General features: G+C 46.2%; 1 protein-coding gene and 1 long non-coding RNA gene across 2 annotated transcripts in view; one reads left to right on the top strand and one right to left on the bottom strand.

The window, feature by feature from the left end:
- Positions 1–26666, bottom strand: part of Cwf19l1 (CWF19 like cell cycle control factor 1) — a 299806-nt gene that overhangs the window by 217320 nt on the left and 55820 nt on the right. The gene's annotated exons all lie outside the window — the stretch shown is intronic.
- On the top strand, positions 23797–26638 carry LOC142851202 (uncharacterized). The gene is made up of 3 exons (XR_012910753.1): positions 23797–24039; positions 25508–25628; positions 26130–26638. It is a non-coding gene; the product is annotated as an uncharacterized LOC142851202 (long non-coding RNA).

Genomic DNA, 26666 nt, shown 5'->3' on the forward strand with positions numbered 1-26666 from the left:
CTATTACTACATAGGAAGGGTCTTGTTAATTGTTTTCAGTTCACTCTTCGCTAAAGGAAAGGGAAAATATTATTTGTTGTCATAGAGATGCTAAAACTGGTAGTCATGGGTGGGAAAGCATGCAAAGTGTGACTCAAAAGCAGGGATGGGGCAAGGTGGGCAGTAAAGCAATAGAAGCACTTGCCAGAATCAGCCCTAGCTCCCTAGCTCCCTAGCTCCCACAGATGTGGAGCCCTGAGCAGGCAGTGACCATGTGCTAGAACCTGATGGACTGTTTCTGTGACTCAGGATGGTTCAGGCTGAGAAGAAGTAAAGAAGAAGCATTTGGTTAGCAGGAAAAAGGTCTTAGCTGAGATAGAATATTTTTGCTTTAGTGACAAGGAGCTTTGTTACATCATAGAACAGTCTTCAGATGAGATGTGTCCGACTTGGTAAAGCAGCAACTCGTATAGACACACATGATCATTGTGTAGAGCATGGAGATGTAGACACACATGATCATTGTGTAGAGCATGGAGATGTAGACACACATGATCATTGTGTAGAGCATGGAGATGGAGACACATGATCATTGTGTAGAGCATGGAGATGGAGACACATGATCATTGTGTAGAGCATGGAGATGTAGACACACATGATCATTGTGTAGAACATGGAGATGTAGACACACATGATCATTGTGTAGAGCATGGAGATGGAGACACACATGATCATTGTGTAGAGCATGGAGATGGAGACACACATGATCATTGTGTAGAGCATGGAGATGGAGACACACATGATCATTGTGTAGAGCATGGAGATGGAGACACACATGATCATTGTGTAGAGCATGGAGATGGAGACACATGATCATTGTGTAGAGCATGGAGATGGAGACACACATGATCATTGTGTAGAGCATGGAGATGGAGACACATGATCATTGTGTAGAGCATGGAGATGGAGACACATGATCATTGTGTAGAGCATGGAGATGTAGACACATGATCATTGTGTGGAGCATGGAGATGTAGACACATGATCATTGTGTAGAGCATGGAGATGTAGACACACATGATCATTGTGTAGAGCATGGAGATGTAGACACACATGATCATTGTGTAGAGCATGGAGATGTAGACACACATGATCATTGTGTAGAGCATGGAGATGTAGACACACATGATCATTGTGTAGAACATGGAGATGTAGACACACATGATCATTGTGTAGAGCATGGAGATGTAGACACACATGATCATTGTGTAGAGCATGGAGATGGAGACACATGATCATTGTGTAGAGCATGGAGATGGAGACAACATGATCATTGTGTAGAGCATGGAGATGTAGACACACATGATCATTGTGTAGAGCATGGAGATGGAGACATACATGATCATTGTGTAGAGCATGGAGATGGAGACACATGATCATTGTGTAGAGCATGGAGATGGAGACACATGATAATTGTGTAGAGCATGGAGATGGAGACACACATGATCATTGTGTAGAGCATGGAGATGGAGACACATGATCATTGTGTAGAGCATGGAGATGTAGACACACATGATCATTGTGTAGAGCATGGAGATGGAGACACACATGATCATTGTGTAGAGCATGGAGATGTAGACACACATGATCATTGTGCAGAACATGGAGATGTAGACACACATGATCATTGTGTAGAGCATGGAGATGTAGACACACATGATCATTGTGTAGAGCATGGAGATGGAGACACATGATCATTGTGTAGAGCATGGAGATGGAGACACATGATCATTGTGTAGAGCATGGAGATGTAGACACACATGATCATTGTGTAGAACATGGAGATGTAGACACACATGATCATTGTGTAGAGCATGGAGATGTAGACACACATGATCATTGTGTAGAGCATGGAGATGTAGACACACATGATCATTGTGTAGAGCATGGAGATGGAGACACATGATCATTGTGTAGAGCATGGAGATGGAGACACATGATCATTGTGTAGAGCATGGAGATGTAGACATACATGATCATTGTGTAGAACATGGAGATGTAGACACACATGATCATTGTGTAGAGCATGGAGATGGAGACACACATGATCATTGTGTAGAGCATGGAGATGTAGACACACATGATCATTGTGTAGAGCATGGAGATGTAGACACACATGATCATTGTGTAGAGCATGGAGATGGAGACACATGATCATTGTGTAGAACATGGAGATGTAGACACACATGATCATTGTGTAGAGCATGGAGATGGAGACACATGATCATTGTGTAGAACATGGAGATGGAGACACACATGATCATTGTGTAGAGCATGGAGATGGAGACACATGATCATTGTGTAGAACATGGAGATGGAGACACACATGATCATTGTGTAGAACATGGAGATGTAGACACACATGATCATTGTGTAGAGCATGGAGATGGAGACACATGATCATTGTGTAGAGCATGGAGATGTAGACACACATGGTCATTGTGTAGAGCATGGAGATGGAGACACATGATCATTGTGTAGAACATGGAGATGTAGACACACATGATCATTGTGTAGAGCATGGAGATGTAGACACACATGATCATTGTGTAGAGCATGGAGATGGAGACATACATGATCATTGTGTAGAGCATGGAGATGGAGACACATGATCATTGTGTAGAGCATGGAGATGTAGACACACATGATCATTGTGTAGAGCATGGAGATGGAGACATACATGATCATTGTGTAGAGCATGGAGATGGAGACACATGATCATTGTGTAGAACATGGAGATGTAGACACACATGATCATTGTGTAGAGCATGGAGATGTAGACACACATGATCATTGTGTAGAGCATGGAGATGTAGACACACATGATCATTGTGTAGAGCATGGAGATGGAGACACATGATCATTGTGTAGAACATGGAGATGTAGACACACATACATGATCATTGTGCAGAACATGGAGATGTAGACACACATGATCATTACATAGAACATGGAGATAGAGATACATGATCATTGCGTAGAACATGGAGAGGTAGACCCACATGATCATTGTGCAGAACATGGAGGGGTAGACACACATGATCATTGCGTAGAACATGGAGATGTTTCACTTAGATGTCTCCCTCTGAGAATGTTACAGTGGCTTATAGAGCAGAGAATTACATAGGTTACCTGCTCCTCCCGTTACTGACAAGAGATGGAAAATTCGGTAGGCAGCTTTGCAAAGAGAGGGTTCTGAGAACACACTGCTGGGGATCCAGAAGTTGCTGAGTTGCTGAGTACCAGAATGAAACCAGTTGATGCTGGTAGAGCTAGCTATCCTTGGATTTGAGGAGTAATTAGACTTTTCTCCATTTTGTGCCCCTCACACATTCTTGCTCTCTGACCATCCAGCCTACACCTAAGACTGACTAGGGGAAGATAACCAACCTCTTAGCCACCTGATTCTTAATTTTTTAAAAAGATTTTTTTTATTTATTGTGTATAGTGTTTTGCCTGCATGCATACCTACACCCCATAAGAGGGCACCAGATCTCATTAGAGATGGTTGTGAGCCATCATGTGGTCACTGGGAATTGAACCCAGGACCTTTGGAAGAACAGTCAGTGCTCTTAACCACTGAGCCATCTCTCCAGCCCAGCTGCCTAATTCTTGACTCTTAGTTGCCTATTTTTTCCTTTGCTCCTGTCAATCTCTTTGTTCCCTGATCTTTCTCCTTTCTCTCAGCAGGAATCTCTTGTGTACATTCAGGGTGGTCTTTCTTCTCCAGACTCGATGCTCAAGGGCATAAACTTTCTGCGTCTCTACCAAGTGAACACTTTGGTGTGCCTTCTCCATCCTTCTCCCTCTCCCTCTGTGTACCTCAGTCATATGAATGACTTTAGAAAAGTTCAGCAAACCTTCTAGAAATGTCTCTGGCTCAGGACTTTAAAACTCACAAATCCCAAAATGTTCACGTTCTACCAGTGAGGCACTGAACAAGAGTGTTTGAAACTAATTCTTTCTGTGTGGATCAGAGCAGAGAGCATGGTCAGAGCCTCCAGCCTATTCAAAAATGTGGTCCACATGCACCAGTGCTCACAGGGGATAGTGCAATGCTTGTAGGATGAGGAGTCACTGGGAGGAGTCTGTTACTCACCAGGAAGCACCAGAATGAAGGACAGAAAGCTGAGTGCCTCACTCCAAGAAAAGGTCTCAACTCTTGAAGCCAGCGCGTGCTTGACATGAGCTCTGAAACGCTATGACCTTTGCTGAACAGAATGTCTTTCATCAAACTAACCTGCTCCCCTACCGTACAGCCTTGAGTAGACCACGGTATGGGAAAGTGTGGAAGAAATCATAACATCAGTAGTCTGAAGACCACGGGCCTCTCCTGTCTCTCTTGCTCAGTAGGTAGGAATAGGCCTGGCCCTTCTCCCTGTGCTAACTGCAGAGGAGCAACCTGCTCTAAGGTAGCCTTGCCCCTGAGGTCTTGGTCTCATAGAAAAGAACAGCAGAGGTCAGATCAGCTGACCTGCACACCCTTTGCTGGTGTCTGTTGCGAGGTTGTAATTACATAGATCATCAGATGCCTGCTTAATAATATATGGATGAGACCGGCATGGTGCTCCGTGACTTTAATCTCAGTGCTCAGAAGACACAGGCAGGCATATCTTTACGAATTTGAGGCCAGCTTGATCTACATAGAGATCTACATAGCGAGACTCCATCTCAAGCAATCCCCACCCCCATCCCACCCAAAAAAAATCCTATGAATTTTATGCATTTTTCTCCTTCCCATTCTAGTTCTGCCCCATAGGTCTGATCCTTGCATGTCCCTATACAAGTCTGGATGGCTATTTTTTGCCCATCTGTGTATTTGAGATTCATACAGGAGAGCAAAGTCTCAATAAAGAACACTATTTTCAACATTTTCTTTCCCCTGAGTTAGGGTTTCTCTGTGTAACAGCCCTGGCTGTTCTGGAACTCACAGAGCTCTGCCTGCCTCTGCCTCCTGAGTGCTGGGATCAAAGGCGTGCGCCACCACCACACCACCAGCTTGTTTTCAAGATTCTAAAGGCATCATCTTCATGGTCATGATGCCAGAGCCAAAGGCAAGCTCAGGTCAATGTTGCCACGTGGCAAGTCCCCTTAGCTATTGCCCCAGAGAATCTTTCAGCACAAATCTGGCTGAACCCGGTGTTGGATGACTAGTGAGCCAAAGACGGGAAAGGCTTTTGGGGGGCTGCCTCAACCTAAGACAGGAAATGTGTTTTGACCTGGATGCTTTCCCATGACGGGTAAGGGGTATTGCCTGACGTCCAATGCCACCCAAGACAGGCCTAGTCATAATTTATACAAAAGGGGGACCTGTAGGGCCCTGGTCTCCCTTATTCCTGTGGTGCATTTGTGGGGACAGTTTATGATCAACTTACTAAGCTTCCTGTGTGTTTCTGTGCTATGCCTGCCCCGCCTGGTGGTTAGCTGCAGGGCATTCACTCCATTGATAATATGGTAATTTCCCACCTGCCTGGGCGGAGATCCTTGTGCTGCAGTCAGGTAGATAAAAACTCCCCCAACGCTGAATAAAGTGGCATTCGGCTGATCTCCTTCCGAATGACCCTGGTCTCTCTGTGTCTTCTTTTCAATCTCCAGGCCCTTGCCCGACTCGCGTTCGGTACAGTGGCGCGCGAACTGTACCGAGGGTGTAACACCAAATCGGGTGTTACAATTGGAGGCACCGCTGGGATGATCATCGGCAACTAGACCCATCTGCGAGATTGGGAAGTAGGGATCCCTGAGAGGTCGCCCTCGGGAAGGCTGGCCAGCAGGTAAGAAATTGTGCGGCGAGGGTGAATTGGTTATGGGTGCAAGTTATTCTGTTCCTGTGTTAAAGGGCCGGTTAACAGGCCAGTTGTTAGGTCTTTTGGAAAATAAAGGCACCGGTATTAAAGTTGAGACAGCACAAGAGATCATTAAGACAGTTTTAGAGTTTAGTCCCTGGTTCCTACATGCAGGGGGTTTTAATATTACTGATTGGGAGCAGGTAAAGGCTGATCTTCGAAATGCACTGAAAGAGCGAGGGCCACTAGAATTCCCCGTGGCGATATTTTCACTATGGCGCTTGGTCAGAGATGCTCTTCTCAGTGATTATGTTAAAGTGAAAGAGCAATTAGAGAGTTTAAACAAAACCCTTGAGGAGATTCAGGAAATAGAGTCTGTAAGTTCTATTAAGAGTTTTGAGGAACAGGAAGTTACAGGAACAGGAAGTAATAGAAAGGATATAGAAGAAGAAGAAGAAATTTTAGAAAAGGAGATCGCACTGATAAAAAAGAAGTTAGAAAAAGAGGAAAGGAAGGAAGCAAACGGAGATGTCTCCATGAGACCGCCTCCGCATAATCCTTGCACTACTGCTTCTGCCCCTATGGACTTAGAGGCAGAAATCCGAGAGATCCGAGAACAGCTTCCTTTAAGGATATTAAGCAGTTAAAAGAAGCAGTTGTAGACTATGGAGCTCATGCTCCTTTCACTGTAGCTTTATTGGAATCCTTTGCAGACCTCAACCTTATACCCAATGACTGGATGCAGCTTTGCAGGGCTTGTCTTTCAGGGGGAGATTATTTGTTATGGAGAGGTGAAATGCAGGAAAATTGCAAAAAGACTGCAGGCAAAATGCTGAAGCAGGTTTCCCCCAGAATAACCTTGACATGTTAACTGGGGAAGGACAATATGCTAGCTTAGAAGCTCAGATTGCTTATGATCCTGCAATTTATGCTCAGATAGCTGCAGCAGCCGTTAAAGCTTGGAAAACTTTACCTAACAAAGGATCACGAGAACAGCTTTCAAAGATCCTTCAAGGATCTTCAGAACCTTATTCTGAGTTCATTGACCGCCTTCTACAGGTGGGAAGCCGCATTTTTGGGGATGTGGATTCAGCTATGCCAGTCGTTAAACATTTGGCCTTCGAAAATACAAACAAGTTCTGTCAACAAGTCTTACGCCCCCGTAGAGATGGAGATTTGAATGACTTTATCAGATTATGCAGAGACATTGATGGCACCCACGTGACGGGCCAGGTCATTGTTTCTGCCCTCAAGGAAGGCCAAGGTGGAGCTAGGCCTAGGAATTGTTTTCCATGGGGAAGATCAGGACACATTAAAAGGAACTGCCCTACAGGTAAAGGGATGGTTAATCAGCCCAAAAAATAAGCCAGGTGTGCTGGTACAAGCCTTTAATCCCAGCTCTTGGGAAACTCTTGAGTTCAAGGCCAGCTTGGTCTACTGAGTGAGTTCCTGGAACAGCTAGAAGCAGGACACATAGTGCCATCCACTTCTCCCTGGAATACCCCTATCTTTGTTATTAAGAAAAAGTCTGGTAAATGGAGGTTATTGCAAGATCTTAGAGCAGTAAATGATTGCATGGAAATTATGGGGGCAACTCAACCTGGGTTGCCTCAGCCTGTAGGTATTCCTGCAGGATATTATCTTTTAGTTATTGACCTGAAGGATTGTTTTTTCACCATTCCCTTGCATCCAAAAGACTCTGATAAATTTGTTTTCAGTGTACCTTCTATAAATTTCAAAGAACCATACAAGCGCTACCAATGGGTAACACTGCCCCAGGGTATGGCCAATAGTTCTGTAATTTGCCAAATGTTTGTGGCACGGGTTATTGCCCCTATTAGGTATAAATATTCTCAACTGTATATAAGTCATTATTTGGATGACATCCTATTAGCTGGACAGGACCCAAAAATAGTCCTTGAGGCTTTTGCTGACTTGCAAGAATGCCTAGCACATGCTGGGTTAGTTATTGCTTCTAAAAAAGTACAACAACAGTTTCCATATCAATACTTGGGGCATCAGCTGTTGCAGACAGGAGTAAAACCGCAGAAGGTTACTCTTCGCCTAGATAGACTACAAACTTTAAATGATTTTCAAAAGTTGCTTGGAGACCTAAATTGGGTCCGGCCCAGTCTGGGAATTCCTACTGGAGACTTAAAACCACTTTTTGACATTCTGCAGGGGAATCCAAACCCAACCTCCTTTCGTGAGTTAACACCTCAAGCAAGGCAATGTATTACTCTAATTGAAGAAAAGCTTGCCTCTGCTCATATTAATTATATTGACTATAGTCAGCCACTGCTGTTGATAATTTTCCCCTCCAAGCATAGTCCTACTGGAGTTTTTTGGCAGCAAGGACCCATCCTGTGGGTACATGAACATGTGTCACCCGTAAAAATTGTCATCTCTTATCCATCAGCTGTGCTACGTGTTATTCAGAAAGGATATAAGCTTAGTTTGCAAACTTTTGGAGTGTTACCTGATAAGGTTATTACACCTTATACCCAGGCAGAAATAACTTGGTTACAAAATTTTGCTGAAGATTGGACTTTATTTTTATGCACTAATCCCTGCAAGTTAGACAATCATTATCCTTCTGATAAATTAGTCACCTTCTTTAAAAATCATCCGGTATGTTTCCCTAAAATGATTTCTTTGCAGCCTCTGGCAGGGGCACGAAATGTGTTTACTGATGGATCTTCCACTGGGAGAGCTGTGGTAGCCTCCCCTCCTGATTTTGATATTCAGTCTGTTAATACTAACTCTGCTCAGGTGGCTGAATTGGTTGCTGTCCAGATGGCCCTAGAGAAATATGCTGATATTCCATTTAACCTTTTTACTGACAGTCAATATATAAGCAAAATTCTTGCACCGTTGGAAACTGCAGCTTATATTGCCTCTGTATCTCGAGTCCAGATGCAGTTATTGGCTATTCAAACTTTGCTTTGGGCCCGATCTGTACCCATTTACGTAGGGCATTTGCGGGCTCATACTGACCTCCCTGGTCCTTTGAGTGAGGGAAACGCTTTGGCTGATCAGCTTACTCGTCAGATTTATGTAGTTAGTCAGGAATTTTATGAAGCTGCAGAAAGAGCTCATAATCGTTATCATCTCAATGCTGGATCTTTAAGATTTCATTTTAAGATATCTCGAGAGCAAGCCACTAATATTGTTAAAAAGTGCTCTCTGTGTACAGAACTTTTAACTGTTCCCCATTTGGGAGTTAATCCTCGTGGGCTTGCCCCTAATCATTTATGGCAAATGGATATCACCCATGTTCCTTCTTTTGGGCGCATGCAATATGTTCACGTAACCGTGGATACATATTCTCATCTCATTTTTGCCTCAGCTCACACAGGAGAAAGATTACGAGATGTTAAAAGTCATTGTCTCCAGGCTTTTGCCTACATGGGAGTTCCTAATACTGTAAAAACTGATAATGGACCAGCCTATACTAGCACTGGCTTTGCTAAATTTTGTTCTGAGTTTTCAATTTCTCACAAAACGGGTATACCTTATAATCCTCAAGGACAAGCTATAGTGGAGCGAGCGCATCGTACGCTCAAAGCCTATTTGCATAAAACAAAAAAGGGGGAATATGGCTCCACCCCCAGAGATCATTTATCTTTTATTTTATACATTTTAAATTTTTTGACTGTTGATGCTCAATCTCATACTGCCGCTGACAGGCATTGGCGGCCAGGTTCTTCCGGGATGCCTCATGTCAAATGGAAGAATCTATCAGATGGCACCTGGCATGGTCCAGATCCTGTACTGGTGTGGGGAAGAGGGGCTGTTTGTGTTTTCCCGCAGGATGCTGACAATCCAATATGGGTACCTGAGCGGCTGGTGCGTGCTGTGGATTTTCCTGTCCAGAAGCCTGAAGACAGGACAGAGCCGAGAGATCAAGGAGATTCTGGCTTGTCAACTGAAGAGTTGCGGGTTTCCTGAGGAGCTGGCTATGGTGGTCCGAGTGCCAAGGATTGTTCCTCGCCCTTCTACCTATCTATATCGGCAGCCACAGCTGTTGCTGCCACAGCAGCTAAGCTGCTGGATTTTTCATTAGTCAGTCAGTTGCTTCCTGCTAGCACAAGGATACCTTCTCAGGACAGGTTGCAAATGCCATAGCCATCCAAATTGAGCTAAATTTACAAATGAATATTGCAGTTAATTTTGCTTTTGGTTGTGGTTAAAGACCACTGCTAGATGTTACAGTAATAAGCTTATTGCTGTTGTTTACGGACCCTGAGGTGTACAATTTACAAATTGGCTCTTAAAATTATTCTAGTTAGCTATACCAGGGTTATTTTCACCAGCGCTGAGACCTTACTTAAAGGGCTCCAATTTGGGCAGAATTATTAAAAATTGAGCAAGCACAGTCTCCTTAAAGGATGCTTACATATGCTGGAGCATCATCTTCATGGTCATGATGCCAGAGCCAAAGGCAAGCTCAGGTCAATGTTGCCACGTGGCAAGTCCCCTTAGCTATTGCCCCAGAGAATCTTTCAGCACAAATCTGGCTGAACCCGGTGTTGGATGACTAGTGAGCCAAAGACGGGAAAGGCTTTTGGGGGGCTGCCTCAACCTAAGACAGGAAATGTGTTTTGACCTGGATGCTTTCCCATGACGGGTAAGGGGTATTGCCTGACGTCCAATGCCACCCAAGACAGGCCTAGTCATAATTTATACAAAAGGGGGACCTGTAGGGCCCTGGTCTCCCTTATTCCTGTGGTGCATTTGTGGGGACAGTTTATGATCAACTTACTAAGCTTCCTGTGTGTTTCTGTGCTATGCCTGCCCCGCCTGGTGGTTAGCTGCAGGGCATTCACTCCATTGATAATATGGTAATTTCCCACCTGCCTGGGCGGAGATCCTTGTGCTGCAGTCAGGTAGATAAAAACTCCCCCAACGCTGAATAAAGTGGCATTCGGCTGATCTCCTTCCGAATGACCCTGGTCTCTCTGTGTCTTCTTTTCAATCTCCAGGCCCTTGCCCGACTCGCGTTCGGTACAGTGGCGCGCGAACTGTACCGAGGGTGTAACACCAAATCGGGTGTTACACTTGGTCTCATAGAAAAGAACAGCAGAGGTCAGATCAGCTGACCTGCACACCCTTTGCTGGTGTCTGTTGCGAGGTTGTAATTACATAGATCATCAGATGCCTGCTTAATAATATATGGATGAGACCGGCATGGTGCTCCGTGACTTTAATCTCAGTGCTCAGAAGACACAGGCAGGCATATCTTTACGAATTTGAGGCCAGCTTGATCTACATAGAGATCTACATAGCGAGACTCCATCTCAAGCAATCCCCACCCCCATCCCACCCAAAAAAAATCCTATGAATTTTATGCATTTTTCTCCTTCCCATTCTAGTTCTGCCCCATAGGTCTGATCCTTGCATGTCCCTATACAAGTCTGGATGGCTATTTTTTGCCCATCTGTGTATTTGAGATTCATACAGGAGAGCAAAGTCTCAATAAAGAACACTATTTTCAACATTTTCTTTCCCCTGAGTTAGGGTTTCTCTGTGTAACAGCCCTGGCTGTTCTGGAACTCACAGAGCTCTGCCTGCCTCTGCCTCCTGAGTGCTGGGATCAAAGGCGTGCGCCACCACCACACCACCAGCTTGTTTTCAAGATTCTAAAGCTCACTTCAAGTGACATGCTAATGAAAGCTCAGGCCTGACTGTGACTCTCTGATAGTTATTCCTTGTGGGTGCTCTAACAACACAGATACTGCGCCCTTTCTTACTCACGGTGACTGGAGCCTGCCACAGATTCCCGCTGTACCTGAGATCCTGCCACACTGCACCTTGTGTAAAACGGAGCCTGGCTGAAGAGTTGCCAGTAAGTGATTGGCAGGATATCCTTCTGGGTTTCAGTTTGGAAACTTGCTTAGAGTTGTTTTTATTAAGTGGCCACATTTGGTGGATGGTGGAAATAATTTTAATTTACCCCCTTTTCTTTTCTCTTCCTCCCGCTCTCTCTCTCTCTCTCTCTCTCTCTCTCTCTCTCGGTTTTTGTTTATTCAGATCTAGAAACAGTTGTAGTATTGTTGGTCCTGATTTGGTCTCTCAAACACACCAAGCTACATGACAAAAACCCCACTACCTCATCTTCTTTGTTTCCCTCCTAGCCAATCGGAGACAGTCATCCCAACCCTCTCTGGAGGACACTCTCTTTCTTCTTTTCCAGGGCTAGATCCCTTAAAATGGCCACATTCCAGCCAGTCATTGCTGTCTTTGCCCGATCAGAGCCATCCAGCTTATGCTCCTGGAGTAAATACATCTCATTTGTGCTGGAATTTGGTGTCTGGGTGTATTTGGTGCCAACTCTGAGGCCCCTTTAAGTATAGAGAAACATTTCTCCCATCCCTGGCTTCAATAACCTCAGTGTCCTCTCTGTAGAAATACCTCAAACGAGGCCCCGTAAAGTCTCTAAAGCAAGCATAGCATGCCAACCTCCATCCCAGGGCCAGGGGTTGGCTTTTCACAGGAGCACAGACTGCTGTGTGACTGTGTTAGTCACCATTATATTGCTGTGAAGAGACACGTGGAACCATGGCAACTCTAATAAAGGAAAACATTTAATTGAGCTTTTCGTTTCAGAGGTTTAGCCCATTATCATCATGGCAGGGAGCATGGCCACACACAGGAAGACATGATACTGGAGAAGCAGGTGAGAACTCTCTACCCAAAAGAGAGAGCTACTGGGTCTAGGTTGGGCTTTTAAAAGCCTTAAAGCCCACCCCCCAGTGACACACTTCCTCCATCAAAGCCACCAGTTCTAATCCTTTCAAATAGTGCCACTCCGAAAAACAAAATCCCAATGTGTGAGCCTGTGGGGGCCATTCTCATTCAAACCATCACAGTGACCTCTGCTTTGATAATAAACTTATTGGTGACAATGAATCCGTGTTCCTGAGGACAAAGTGTACCCGAGCTACAACCCCTTCCGGGTCTCACCTCAACAGTGTACACTGGGGATTACACTTGTGAGGCATGAACTCTGGGGACATGCTGAGTCTGTTCCACTGAACACGCTGCTTAACTATACTACACCTCAAGTCTGCCTACGAGAACATGGACAGTAATTTTCATCTACGTCAGCGGGCCCATTAGAGGCCTGATTGGTGTCTTTTTTAATAAAGCATTTTGGAATCCCTCAGCAAAGGGTTCTCAAGTCCTGTACATTTTTTATAGTATCGGAGTCTGCCGTGAATTTAGCATTCATACATCCTGGATGCTATTGGGCAATATGGTTCCCTAACAAGATCAAAGGCATTCATTGTATAAGTGGCGTGTAAGGAGAGACTGTCTGCCCACCGCTGCAAAGATGGATACAGCTTGTCCTTTCACTTCTTCCTCTCCCCAGCCCCCCACCCCAGGGTTAGGGTTAGGCGCCAGGCCAGACATAGTTGGAAGAGGGGAGGGAGGGTTTGCAAGAGCCTGCAGCTAAGATGCCATTGGTCCCTGGCAGAGAAGGGAAGGGGGTTGGAGGGCAGTGAAGAGAGACATTTAGTTATGGTATATTGTATTCATTGAGCAGGGCATGGCGGCACATGCACGCCTTTAATCCCAGTACTTGAGAGGCAGAGGTAGATGGGTCTCTGTGAGTTTGAGGCCAGCCTGGTCTGCATAGCGAACTGTATTACTGTATGGTGTGTGTGTAGGGGTGGTGTGTCATAGCTCTCTGATCCCTCGGAGTCTGACACCCGAGGTCTGCAGCTTCCCCGGGGAAGTGAAAGTGACACTTGCCACCCTCCTGGGATCTTGCTGGGCACCCAGGGACTCTGTTTGCCTATTTATAGACTCACAGGAAGGCAGGGCAGGGGTGGGGGAGGAGGTGCAGTTGCCATTTCTTCTATAGCAGTTGCAGGAAGGAGGCGGCCAGCTGTGGGTGAGCTGGCCTCAAATCCAACAACAAGCCTTGCAGAATCTTTAACATAGGTGAAGCTTGTTCTCCTCCACACCCACCCCAGAAATGCAGTTCACACTTCATCTCCTCTAGTTCAGAAAGTTCATCAGTCCCACCCTAGCTGCTCATTGTTTCAGGAAAGAAATGTCTCGAAAGGGATAGGCTTCTCTGAGCCTTTCCGAGAAGTACCTCACCGGGGGAGAGATCTACCATTAACGTCGTGGGACATAATGCCCTCATTCGAGCCACCTCATCTGTGGCCTGGTATAAACACGTGACAGGGGACAGATCTGATTAGACAAGGAAAATGGAGATTTAGCCGCCAGCAGCCTCAGGAGAGAGTGACAACTTCTCTTCTGTCACAGACTGTGATCATTTTGCCTGGAGCATTTTCCCAAGGTCAGCGATGAAGAATCAGTCAGGGGTTACAGCCAGCACTCCAGCCTCCTGGGGATTTCCCCCCAGATTGCAGCCTTTGAGCCAGTCCTGTGTAGAGACGGGGAGACATTTCCAGAGAGGAAAGATGCTGCTGAAGGAGCTAACAGCTTTACAAGAGCAGGGACTACTCTGGAAAACCAGAGCCAACGCCAGGCGGAGATTAAAATCAGGCGTGCTTGAACACAGGGTTGGGCCACAAGGGGGAGTGGGCTGGGCTCTCAGCGAACAAAGGCTGCCTTGTGCCAAGTGATTGCAGGAGTTCAACTCCCTGCTGTGGCCGGCCCAGGACGCAGGCCTCACCAGGCTCTGCCTTTGAACATAAGTGTGTATTTCCATGTGGAACCTTGTCTAGAAGGCCAGGGATGTGGGAAGCAAAGGGATTTGCCAGGCTACGTGAAGGGAATTTATTGGATACACCACGAGAGAACAGTGGACACAGAGAGAGGGACGCTCAGTGGAGGGAGTGACCTGGAGGGAAAAAGCCCGAGGAATCTCTCCCAAGGAGGCTTCACGGGAGCAAAGGTCTCCTCCAGTCAGCACGGAACACTCCGGCCCCTGCTTGCAGATGGGTTAACCAGGAACAAGGACAGCACCATCAAGAGAACTTGTTCAGGACGGCCATGAACAGAAACCCAAATTCAAACAGTGAAGCTAAGTTCTAAAGGCGCAGCAGCAGCATGCCTGGGAGGAAAGCAGAGTCGAAAGCAGCCATTCTCAACCTGTGGGTTGCCACCCCCGTAGGGGGAGGGCCCGTAGACCCTTTCACAGGGGTCTCCTAAGACCATCAGAAACACAGAGATGTACATTATGATTCATAATAGTAGCAAAATTACAGTTATGAAATAATAACGAAAATAATTTTATGGTTGGGAGTCACCACAACATGAGGAACTGTATTAAAGGGTTACCGCGTTAGGAAGGTCCAGAGCCACTGCCCTAGAGAGACACTCAAGTCACCTCTGCTCTCAGGACTGTGGAAACAGACACCCTAGGGAACCGGGACTTCTCCCAGGAATCTACCGGAAGAAGGAGAAAGCTGAAGCCTGGCTCCAGACAGGGAGAACATTTTTCCCAGAAAGGGAAGTCACACCGTGCCAGCAACTGGTCAGATTACCTCATAGGAGGCACTAAATGAGACCATGGGGCCACTGAGGGGCATGGCCATGCTTTAGCCTGGCTGTCTTCATATGTGTTTCTTAAGCACTGCCCTCTGGTTGGGACTCTGAGAGGACAGGCAGGAGGAGCCGTTGGATTTCTTTGTCCTTCCCAATGTAGCCACAATGTCTGAATCTCCTTCTTCTTTCAAATTTGCATTTATTTCTTTGGGGGGGCATGTGTGTGCGTGTGCTACAGGATATTGTGGAGGTCGGAGGACAACCTACAGGGGTTGGTTCTCTCCTTCTACCACACAGGGCCTGGGGATTGAACTCAGACTGGCATTTGAAGGTGGGTGACTTCGCCTGCCACACCAGTTCACTCTTAGAGTGAAAAGTGGAATTTTCTTCTAAGTAGGGACATGCCATTGTCTCATCCCTTAAGAGTTAACTCAGTTGGGTGGGTCCATGACCTGACATCAGGAAGGTGGAAATATCCTTAGAAAGGCAGGCTCACCTTAAGTGCTGATAAGAGGGGGATAGAATATTTATCCCTTTATTGAGACACTGCACCTTTCCCAGAGTTCCCACACCCTAGAATGATCTGTGCCCTGCCATAAGATTTGCCTGAGTCTGCCCATCCCTCTGATGCATAAAGGTGTAACTTCCTCTTTTTCTTTTTCCTGTCTCTTTCTTTCCGATGCTGCCAGAACCTTAGTATTCTTTTCCCGGTACTCTGGGCTTCATTATTCTTTCTGTAAAGCCCCTTCTCCTCCATGAGGCTGCCTGCCATCATATGGCTGCCCTCAGACAAGATTTCCCCTCCCCCTATTCTCCTCTGGGCAGTTGCTGAAATTTCCAGCTAGCCTGCCTGGGATTTTGCTTGTTTCGTGTGTGTGTGTGTGTGTGTGTGTGTGTGTGTGTGTGTGTGTATAATATTTGGGGCTGTTGGGGTCAGCGCTTTAACCCTTAATAACCCTGGTAACAAAAATCAACTAGTGTGAACTCATGGGAGAGGTAGGATACTGGGAGACTTGTAGGAAAGGAGACCCATTGCAGCAGAGACTGGTGGAGACCCACTGCAGCAGAGACTGGTGGAGACCCACCGCAGTGGAGACTGGAGCCAAAGATGAGTTCCAAAGGAAAACTTGGGAATGGGGAGCCTTGTCTGCCTCCTTCATCAGAGGAAGTTAACCCTGACAACAATTCTGAAGCCATTTTACCATGAATTGTCTCATATAGTTTTTGTTTGTTGAGACAAGTGAGTTTTGTGGCTGACTGAGGTCACCATTAGCCCTGTGGATTTCAATAGAATAAATGTATATGGACAGGCAGGATAAAGAAAGGGTGGTGGCTGGAGAGGTGCCTTAGTGGTTAAGAGCACTCTACAATAATTTGGACAGGATTCCGGATCCCAGCACTCATGGGACAGGATGGGAGTCCTATAAAAACCTCTAACCCGACTCTAACGGGGACAGAGGTAGGAAGGTAACTGGGGCTTCCTGGCTTCCAGCCTAGCCAAAAAGAAGCTATCCCGAGGTTTAGGGAGGGAGGGACTGCCTGCAAAGGAACACACAGAGCAACCGAGGAGAAGAGCCGATGTCCTCTTCTGGCTTCTACGTGCACACACAAACACAGGCACTCTGCCCTCACCCACATATTCATACATACATACATACAGAAGATGGCCAACTAGCGAGCTAGATCTTCCTTAAAAATAAAAAATAAAAAATTTAAGAGTCCAGAGATGCAGCTCAGTGGTGGAGTGCCTGGCATTCATGAGGGCCTGGTTCAAACCTCAGCACTGCAAGCAACAAAGAAAAAGAGGTGTGTCCATTTTAAAGATAGTCCTTATGCTAACCACATAACAAAATTCTCCACTAGCATAAATCTAACCTTGGTCAAATAACTCTTGGCAAAGGCTCAGGAACCAGCCCCGGGGCAGCTGTGCAAAGACACACTCAGGCAGAACCTGTCCCAAGAAAATCTGAAGTCTGCAAGAAATAATCTTGTCCCCTGCCAGGGACGTGCTGTCTGTACTCCAGGGACTCTTACAGAGCCACGAGGTCCTTCTTCATCCCTTTTCCGTCCTTCTTTGTGTACTGAGGGCACAAAAGCCTTCCACACTTGGTATGTAAATGAGGATGTTAGGGACGGGGCAGTTGCTCTCTCCCTGACCTCCAAGTGAAGGTCACTGAGGGCCAGTCCGGGCTGCTGCCCCAGAAGTCCGGCCTTGTGGCAGCTTCTTCCCAATCACAGTGCAGGCAGAGAGCTTTGTTTTGCTCTCTGATCTAGTCACTGACCTCTGTGGTCTAGAATTGAAAACATTCATGCTCTCTGTGTACTTTGGCAGGCAAACCCAGCTTTGATTTTTTTCAAAACAAGGAAGTGAGCTATAATTTGAATCTGAAACGCACCCCTACAGGCTCATGTTCCCACCACCCTGAAGTGGGCACCTCCACCGTGATGCCGCTGCCTCGACAGTCTGAAAGTCTGTGAGCCAAAGATCTCTTTTCCTCCCTTGGCGTCATCACAATGGTGTAGTTAACCTGAAGGGTGTACCCGGAAGCCCTAGGAAGCACCCTGAAAACAGCCAATGGACCAGTCCGGGTGGCTAAATCCACAGGCTTTGGTGCTCTAGGACTGGTTTCCTTACCTGATGGAACTAAATCCGAGGAGTCCTTAGTAATGTATTTCTCATCTCAGTCTGCCCCCGCCAATCATGTCTGTTCCCTTTAATAACCAGCCATTGTCAAGCAGAGTTAAACTCAAACCTACCTCTGAATAATATTTGGCCTTTTATTAATTTGTGTTCTGAATTTCCCCTTGTGCAAGCAGATCCATCCACTGTTCCCCTAGGGTCTTCTACTTAGAAGATCTAGATCTTTCAGACATAGCTCAGGAGACTCTTCCTTTTCTTCTTTCCGTGTCTTAGTCATAGTAGTTAGGGTGGTTTGAATAGGAATGTCTCCCATAGACTCATGTGTTTGGATGCTTGGCCCACAGAGAGAGTGGCTCTATTAGGAGGTGTGGCCTTGTTGGAGTAGGTGTGGCTTTGTGGGATGAAGTGTGTCACTGTGGGGAATGGAGTTTGAGGTCTGCTCAAAACCGGTCCTGGTGGCTCACAGTAGTTCACTTCCTGCTGCCTGCTGATCCGGATGCAGAACTCTCAGCCCCGTCTCCAGCATCATGTCTGCCTGAATGCCTCCATCTTCCCACCACGATGGTCATAGATGAAACCTCTGAAACTGTAAGCCAGCCCCAAATAAATGTTGGCCTTTATAAGAAGAGTTGCCGTGGTCACCGTGTCTCTTTGCAGAAATAAGACTAAGATAGTAGTGTCCTAACTAAGACAGCAGCGATGGAAGATTTGGGCTAACAGAAATACACACCACCAAAAATGCTGCAGAAAGTGTAGGTGAAATATGATTGGCAGCAGTTCATAATGGATGAAGGCAGGTGATGGGAGCTCATAGTAAATCTCTTCATTTTACCTTTGTAAAAAAAAATACAAAGCTCCACATAAGATCCAATTTTAAACCAAGCAAAGCAGTGCTGAAGCCATGACTTATGGTGTCCGGGCTCCACAGACCTGCTTGCATTAAAATGAAGAAATTCTAGATAGAATGGTGAACAACCCACTGGTTTTCTGTTGCCCCGGCTGTCGGCATGGAATGAAACTCTCGAGACTGTTAGGGGAACCAGAAGGGTCAGAGTACAAGGAAAGGGCTGAAACTTGGTGAGGAAAAGGGAAGCTGAAATATTGAAGAAAGGAGAGACTCCTGATGCAGAAGGAGGAGACTGAATAGCAAGACCGATCTGTTGACCCTCTAAGTGCAATGGAAGATGTCCACACTGGAAATACAAGCTACTCAAAAAAGAGATTTTGGACTAATGCAATCATGATGAGCTTAAAAGCCCCCTCAGGGTCTGAATTTCTCTTGGCCCGGAGAAAGCGCAAACCTCTGAAGCAAGGAGAGAAATGGCATGATCAATACCAGGGGCTTGCAGAAAAAAATGGAGAAAAACAAACCATGAAGTCTGGCTCATAATGAGCCTGCAGGTCCACCCCCAGCAGACGACCATTTCTTTCCTGATGCCTGAGTCGAGGCACATTTCAAATGGGAGCAACGGGACTACCCAGGCTGATCCTTTACTTAACAACGACGACAACAACAACAACAAAAGAATCTGCTTTCAGAGAAAAAGATTTATCCTAAGGAAAGTTGTTCTGCCTGACTCCCTAGGCCATATGAATTATCCTTGGCCTCTCTGATGGAAATAGAACGAGTCCAGGAAAAGGGAACATATTTCTGTATCACCTGGTGTTCACTTAAAAACACAGGCATAAAACATATTTCTTCCGGAGTCTGGAGGAAAAAAAACCCTGAAGGCTTCTGGGAGAACTAAATGGGTTTGGACAAGCTCACGTGGTCAGTAGACATCACAATTCATGTTAACAGCATGTGGGCTTAATGGCTGCTCTCTCCTTGTCTGGACGAAGAACAGCCATGGTGCTCGCCATCCTTCTAGCCTCACCGTTAGCTGCTGCTGTGGACACAGAACAGATCGCCTTTCCTGCTCCCCGCTTCCTCGCCGTGTTGGAAATTAAACCCAAGGCCTTGTTTGAGAGAGGTTCTGAGCTGCATCCCTGGGCTTCCATTTATTTACTACAATAAAAAGCTCATAACATGAAACACAACCATTTTAAGTGTTGTTAAATATATCTATGCTGTTTGAAACAGATCTATCCCATTCCCTTTTGCCCGAATTATCCTCTCTTTACAAAGAAGAAAAGAAAGAACCTGGTGATGGTGGTGCACGCCTTTAATCCCAGCACTCGTGAGGCAAAGGCAGGAGGATCTATGTGAGTTCAGGGCCGGCATGGTCTACAGAGCGAGTTCCAGGACAGGCTCCAAAGCTACACAAAGAAAACCTGTCTCAAAAACAAACAAACAAAACAAAACAAAAGGGAAGGAAGGAAGGAAGGAAGGAAGGAAGGAAGGAAGGAAGGAAGGAAGGAAGGAAGAAAGGAAGATATGTGCCTGTACATGAGCTTGCAGGCGCCCACAGGACCAGAGATGTCAGGTCCCCAGGAGCTGGATTTACAGGTGGCTGTGAACCACCAGAACTCAGTGCTGGGAATTGAACTCAGATCTTCAGCAAAGAGCAGTAATCACTGTTAACTGCTGAGGCATCTCTGCAGCAACCACCCCTGTTCTGGTCCTCCAGCATCATGGTCATGCAGAGCCACGTGACTTACCATGCCTCCCAGCCAGGAGAATGTGAGCAGATGGAGGATGTGCCCAGCTCTGCCCTCCCTGCTGTGACTAACAGCCAGGCTTATGCTGGCTGGGGACGCATGCTTGCCAGAGGCACCTGCACAGCCTCTTGCTGCTATACTGGAGGACCACAGCCCCTGCTGTTCACACCCTTAACCTGAGGATCTCCTTGTTTTATCCCCACGATTCATAAATTGGATTGTTTCAATGGCATCTTAAACAACTGGCTTATTTTTTCATATTTTCTTTCATTTTGTGTTTGTCAGTGTCTGAATTCCATGTGTGAGAGTCCATATTCCACTTGGTCCATTCTATTGGCAAAGATTTCTATTGAGGTTTTGCTTGTTTGTTTGTCTTTTTTGAGACAGGGGTTTAGTGGGCCTTTCACTGTTAGAGATCCACCTGCCTCTGCCTCCTGAGTGTGGGATTAAAGGCATGCGCCACCACCACCCGACTTGTTTTGCTTTTGAGTTACTGAGTTTCTTTCATCTCTAAAATTTTAAATCTTTCAGTATTTCTATCTTTATTGATTCCCATTTCAAACCCTGAGTTTATTTACTTATTTCATTGAGCCCTGTTTTAATTCATTTAGGGTCTATTTGTATACTCTTTGGTTTCATTAAATATTTGTATGAGCCAGGTGTAGTAGTGCAAGCCTTTAATCCCAGCACTTGGGAGGTAGAGGCAGCCAGATCTCTGAGTTTGAGTTCAGCCTGATCTACAGAGAGAATTCTAGGCAACCAGAGCCTCACAGAGAAACCCTGTCTTAAAAGAAAAAAAAATTATTTATACACACACACACACACACACACACACACACACACACACACGAATGATCATATATATGATTCCTTGCCTGGGGTTCCATCTGGTTCTCTCCCCCTGGAGTCATTGGTGTAGAACTGGTACTTTTTATTCCAAGGTAGGCTCCCCCAGCTTTGGTTTTTCTGGTCCTTCTGTGACTGCAGTGAGACTTCTACTAGGGTTATTTCACTGGTTGAATTTTTAAAATCAGCTATGCTCTTTAAAAATAACAACCCTGTATCGTGTGTGTGTGCAGCAAGTGTGAGGGCAGGCCATTGTGTGCCAGTGGAGGTCGGAAGACGACTTTCGGGAGTTGGGTCTCGCCTTCCATTGTGAGATCCGCGGGTCAAACTCAGGTCATCAGGCTTGCAGAGCTAGTGTTTTTACCCAGCTGAACTGTCTCGCTGGTTCCATCATTAGCTGTATTCTTTGTTTTGTTTTCTTAGTTTTTCGAGACAGGGTTTCTCGGGGTACCCTAACTGTTCTGGAACTTGCTTTGTAGACCAGGCTGGCTTCAAACTCAGAAATCTGCCTGCCTCTGCCTCCCGAGTGCTGGGATTAAAGGCCTGTGTCACCACCACCCAGCTAAGGACTAGGAAAATCTTAAGGTGGCATTTCTCCAACTGTGATCTGAGCGGTTGTTAAATTGTGGATTGGTGTGGGAGGTCCTTCTGTCTGTGTGTTGCTTTTCTTGGTTTAAGAATAAAGAAACTGCCTTGGCCTGTTGATAGGGCAGAACTTAGGTAGGCAGGGAAGACAGAACTGAATGCTGGGAGGAATAAAGGCAGAGTCGGAGAAGCCATGGAGCTGCCAGAGTCAGACATGCTGAATCTTTGCCAGTAAGCCACTGCCACATGGTGATATACAGATTAATAGAAATGGGTTAAATTAATATAAGAGCCAATAAGAAGCTACAGCTAATGGGCTGAGCAGTAATTTAATTAATACAGTTTCTGTGTGATTATTTCAGTCCTGGGCAGCCGGGATGAACAAGCAGCTCCCTCTTTCTACAATGGATGCCTGGCTCCGCACTAGGAGAAACTTGCAGACTCCTTTATGAAACGGCACTTTGATGCATGTTCTGCTGAACACCTGATATTTGAAAGCCTCTATGTGAGTAAGCTGATATTGTACAGCAAGAAGGATGGATGGACAAATGGATATTACTCGCCTGCCTTGATTCTTGGATACTTTTTTGTTTTTTTTTTCCTCACAGGATGTTGGTGCTGAAACTAACAACTATCCTCAAAGCAGAGACTACAAAACCCTGTGCATACTGGGTTCATGTCACAGTGGTGGGGACATTGCAGAGATCGGGCATCACAAGAACAGTAAGGCCGGCCCACTGCTGGGAAGAGCTAGCACTGGACACCACAGGGAGCCAGGGTGCTCAGGATAGCCCGGATCACATTTGAGGCTTACTGCAGCCTCTGAGGCAGGTGACTGTCTCCTGTTGCAGTCAGGATTAGGAAATGTTAGGAGACATTTAAAATCATACACAGGTAACCAACTATTAAGTCAGGACTCAAACCCAGGTCTGGATGATGCTGAGGGCAGCCAGGCCCTGTCCTGTTTCCCTCCCTAGGAAGCCCCGCACACAGAGAGGGGCGGTGCCGGCTGGTTCTTGTAATCAGAGAATGTGGTCGGTCCCGGGGTCACTGCCCTAAATGGGCCGCAGGAAACTGAACGGATTATACTCAGTAAGCAGATCCCTAGGGATACAGTGGGCAGGTGTCCTCCACAGCTGTGCGCCTGTCTGCTGGAGAGCGCCTGCGCGTGGGCAATGAACTGAGAATGGGAGGCTGTGTTCAGAGCCCCTTAAAATGGCCTCTGTTCTCGCGATTCTTTATAAACCACACATCAAGATCATCTGGAGAGATTTTAAGGAGAGGTGTCCAGGTGTCTCCCCAGATTTAGGAACCAGAGTTCGTTAGGATGCAATCTGGGTGTTCAGTTTCCCTGGCAATTATGTGGGGAGCCAGGTTTGGGAACTTCTGGAAGCATCCCAGAAGTGGGAGGAGCTTTCGTTAGTAAAAGGGTCAGGTGGGGGAGCTTAAGGAAGACCGGCAGGCAGAAAACTCATTGGCTTTCTTCCTGGACCTCCCCCCTTCCCCTACTTCCCTGGCATCTTCTTTTATGCCTAATTCCGCAGTCACGAAGTTTTCCTTGCCCTTCGCTGGCAGGACAGTGACTTGGCAGCGCTGCATAAAAACAAACAAACAAAACAACACGCATCACAGGACTGTGCTGTAATATGGCCAGGGGCTGCAGGTGACCGGTGTCCTGCAGGGGGCAGTAAGCCCCTACGTCCTTCTAGTGGGCCTTCTGGGTAGATGATTCCCCCCCCCCCCCCCACCTCGCGGGTGCACCCGCTGTGCCAGATCAGAAACCAAAACCACCACGTTCTGAAACTAGAAAACGTCAGGAGAAGAGGAGAAGCTTGACAAAACCAATGTCTGTAACCTTCCCCGGGTTAGAGTAAAAGCATGGGCTTCCCCCACCTTCTGTGCGACTTTAAAAACAATTCCTGGAAGCTGGAGAGTGGCTCAGCGCTTAATAGCATTTGCTGCGCTTGCAGAGGACTCGGTCCGATTCCCAGAATCCCATGGCCTCGCATAACGGTCCGAAACTCCAATCCTACGGAGTCTGACCAGGCAAGCATGTGGTTCACATCCACACAGGTAGGCCGAACACAGATAAAATAAATAACAAACAGCAAAGAACACGTGGACGTGTGCCCCTGCCGCCAGGCTTGTCTCTGGAGCAGTTAGTTTGTGCTGCGCATGAGTCAGGCGTTAGTTCGCGTCTGGTGGCATTTTGGCCTGATGACACACGCATGGGTTTGTGTTGGTGGAGCAAGGCTGTGTCACTGTTTTGCCTTAATTTCTGGCACTGTCACCCTGCCTCTATTTGCCTCACGCTCTGCCTCCCCATCTCACACAGACATTCAAAAGTTCTGACGTTTATGTGGACAAAGCTCTAACAGTGCCACATTGAGCCAAGTAACTAAACTAATACAGCTAGAAATAGTATCACTAATGTAAGTCCACCTAGCTACCAGATTGCTTTCTCTTTTCTTTTTAAGCACAATTTACCTTTACTGATATAGTGATTATACATATTGATAAGGTACAGTGTGATGTTATGGTTGACTGTGCCCTGATTCTATCAGGATAATTAGCAGAACCGCCACTTTCGAGTATTTTTTTTTTAATTGTAAGTTACATTTATTTATGTGTGTTCATGTGAATGTGTGCCACCAGTCACATGTGGCAGGGGACTTCTTTCCATAGTCACCTTGCTCCTTCTACCATAAAGGTCCAGGGATCAACTCAGGCCATCAGATTTGGTGGCAGTGCCTTTACCTGCTAAGCCATCATGCTTGCCCAATCAACTGTTATTATTTCTTTATGTTGAGTACTTTGAAAGTCCTCCTACTTATTTCGAGACATATATAATCTTATGTTTTTCCATCTTAGTGAGCCATAAGACATCCAAACCTATTGCTATCTATTTGTCACATTAAACCCATTGTCCAATATCTCCCTAGCCCCTATTCCTCCCTGCTCTTCCCAGCCTCTAGTCACGACTATTCTCAACTTTCAAGATAGGGTCAACTCTTCTTATAGTCTACATACAAGTGAAATCACAGTGTTGGTCTTTTTGAGTCTGCCATTTTTTAGTTAACCTAAAGATCCCCAAGTCCAGCCATGATATTAAAAATGTCAGGATTTTCTTCCTTTGATGGCTGAATGGCGTTTATGGCTGAAGAGCACACCACGGATTCCTTGGTCGGTGGTCCTCCGATATCCATCTGGGTTGACACTGTATCCTGTGTAATGTGAGTTAGGGCTGCCGTAAATCAGGAGGGCAGGCGTTTCTGACATGCTGATTTCATCTACTTTAGATAGATACCCAGTCATAGTATTGCCAGGTCTCTCGGTCCTTCTATAGTCTTCTGTAATGTCACTACTAGCCTGCATTCTCACTAGTGAAGATATTCATTTCCAGTGTGTGTGTGTGTGCGTGCGTGCGTGTGCATGTGAATATGAACGCGTTACTGAACTACATTCTGAGCCCCTTGTTTTTCTCAGGAATTATTTTGACTTTTTTCTTATTTATTTTGTTTTTAATTACATATTCGTGTAGGAGCGGATACATGTGCCGTGAGTGTAGGTGCCCATGGAGAAGACCAGAGGCATTGGATACCCGGAGCTGACATGGATACTTAGAACCAATGTCAGGTCCTCTGCATGAGCTATACATACTGGTAATTGCTGAGCCACCTTTCCAGCCCCAGTTTGTTTGTTTGGGGGATTTTGTTGTTGTTCTCCTTTTCTGGGTTTTTGGAGGCAGGTCTGGTCATATAACTGTGGCTAGCCTGGAACTCAGGCTGGCTTCAGACTCACAGAGATCCGCCTGTCTCTGCCTCCCTAGTACTGGAAGGAGCGGCTCGCCACCATGCCCCGAGGGAAAGTTCTTCAGAAGAGTGAGAAACAAAGGGAACTCAGGGGAAAGGGGAAGTGAGAACGGTGACTCTAAAGCAAGAAAAGGATGTGGGTGAGGCGGGCAGATGGGGGAGGGTCTAGCCTAAGGTGGCACGGAGGAAGATGGTGGGCCTGGCATTTTCACAGAATGGAACTTCTAAGAGTGCATTATGGACAAAGAAATGACTTGCCCACTGATTTAGGGAATAAGTGGGCCAAAGGGCATCTGTGAAAGAAAACCATAACAATGTGGCCTTCTTTTGTCCCTGTTTGTTTTGTGACAGGATCTCCCTGTGTGGACCAGCCTTTCCTCAAAACGTCCATCCCCCTGCCTCAGACTCCCAAGTGCTATGATTATACACATATGCCACAATGCCAGCTTCATCTCTCACTTTTGTGGGCTTTCCAATTCTACATGTATTCAAGAGAACGCAGAATGTTTGAGGAAAAACTGCGGTTTCCCCATTTCACCCCTGTCTGTTACTCAGCAGACAATTGTCTCTTGGAGGTTCCCCTTTGTCTCTGAAAGCGTTTTGTCCTGCCGGAGAATGAAAGAATCCATTGATTTCCGCGGTGTAAATGTGAGCTGGTGGGGTCTGGACCAGTGATTCGGTCACGGCTGTAAAGAAGAATGAGTGAGTCTGGAAGGAGTGAAATCCTGGAGGAGAGCACGCTGGTTAATTGGGTTTCTGATTAACTATGGGTTAATGAGGAGACACTTTCTGTCTGAAATCTCTCTAAACTGCCCCAGTCCATTTCCTTGCTTTAATAAGTATCCTAATGAACATAATTAAATCTCCTCTTACCGATTCAGCATCCTG

Source organism: Microtus pennsylvanicus, chromosome 5, assembly GCF_037038515.1.
Source record: "Microtus pennsylvanicus isolate mMicPen1 chromosome 5, mMicPen1.hap1, whole genome shotgun sequence".
Lineage (NCBI taxonomy): Eukaryota > Metazoa > Chordata > Mammalia > Rodentia > Cricetidae > Microtus > Microtus pennsylvanicus.